This window comes from Camelina sativa, chromosome 12 (assembly GCF_000633955.1).
Source record: "Camelina sativa cultivar DH55 chromosome 12, Cs, whole genome shotgun sequence".
NCBI classification, from domain to species: domain Eukaryota; kingdom Viridiplantae; phylum Streptophyta; class Magnoliopsida; order Brassicales; family Brassicaceae; genus Camelina; species Camelina sativa.
The window spans coordinates 16183615-16183936 of record NC_025696.1 but is presented as its reverse complement, the minus strand read 5'-3'; positions in this window follow the sequence as shown (position 1 = coordinate 16183936).

Genomic DNA, 322 nt, shown 5'->3' with positions numbered 1-322 from the left:
TTTTTTTTGAAAACAGTGCGACTCGTGATGGTCGGCTTACCCTTTTAATGCGAGTTAGGACTCTGCTTAAGATAACCATGGGCGACCGTTAATAGTCGGCTTACCCTTTTTGTGCGAGTGCGACTCGGCTTAGAATAATACGTCGGAACGTCGGGTCATTACCGGGCCAGGGTAATAACTAAAATGATTCGCAAATGACGAGATATATTTTTTGAAAAAGAAATTTTATATTACTGGCGGCTGGGTCCCGTAGAATGGGACTGCCTACGTACCCCCCGATCAGGAGGGATCAAGCCGATCGTAGTTCACATTTACATGCTTA